Source organism: Galeopterus variegatus, unplaced genomic scaffold, assembly GCF_000696425.1.
Source record: "Galeopterus variegatus unplaced genomic scaffold, G_variegatus-3.0.2 Scaffold3510, whole genome shotgun sequence".
Classification (NCBI taxonomy): Eukaryota; Metazoa; Chordata; class Mammalia; order Dermoptera; family Cynocephalidae; genus Galeopterus; species Galeopterus variegatus.
Window position 1 is genome coordinate 35481 of NW_007729621.1, and position 1036 is coordinate 36516.

The window sequence follows — 1036 nt, forward strand, 5'->3', positions numbered from 1 at the left end:
AATGTATTAGACACATATGCATATCCTATAGTAACTGAACAGCTTCAGACACATAATGAGAGTCTAAAAAATGAGATCTAGCACTAGACTAGTATCATACACATTACTTTCCATTTAGGATTTCCCTTTCTTGTGTATGAATTGACTACTAGGTGAATTTCACTGGTATGTTCTCCTAACCCCATTTCTCTGAATAATCTAGTCTTGACAAAGAGATACAATTTTTAAATCGTCCTATATGAGCTGACCCTTTGGCTACATCTCTGATCTTATCTCATATAACTTCCCCCTTACTCACTGCTCGAGCAACACTGGCCTCCTTGCTGTTCTGTGAACATGACAGGAATGCTCTTGCCTTAAGGCCTCTGCATGCATGGTTCCCTTTGTTTGAACCACTGCTATTCCCCATATCTTGCTCCTGTATCTCTCACAGGTCTTTATCAGATGCAATTCTCAGTGAGGCCTTCCCTGACCAACCTGTATAATACTAACTCCTCCTTCATAGAAGTCTTTACCCAACATTATTTTTCTCCATAGCACTCGTCATATGATACACTATACTTTACTTGATTATGTCTCTCCAGGACACTAGAAGGGAGGCTCCTTCTTTATATGGTCCATTGCGCAAGTAGTTAGAACAGTGCTTTAGCACTGTTAAGTATTTGTTGAAAAAATGATCACATATATAGTCAAGCATTTGGAAAGTCAGAGTGGTCAGTGACTGATAGGAACTGACAATCCAGAAATGCTCAGGTGCATCTATTTAATTCTGGCTGTAAGAATTCCTAGTCTATTTTAAGCTAACCTACATTATTTAAGCTTCTAATATTCCTTATTTAAAAGAAAAATTAGTAGATGCTGAACTAAAATGAAAGCATCCAAAATATTTGATTCAGATAGTTGTTTAGGGTAAACCCTAGCTGATCACTACCCAAATTGTGGTGATTTACAAAAATTCCAGATTTGGTGTGTTATCAAAGAGAAACTCCACCTGCCACTCTATTAACTTATCCACCATAATAGACTTCACTTCATG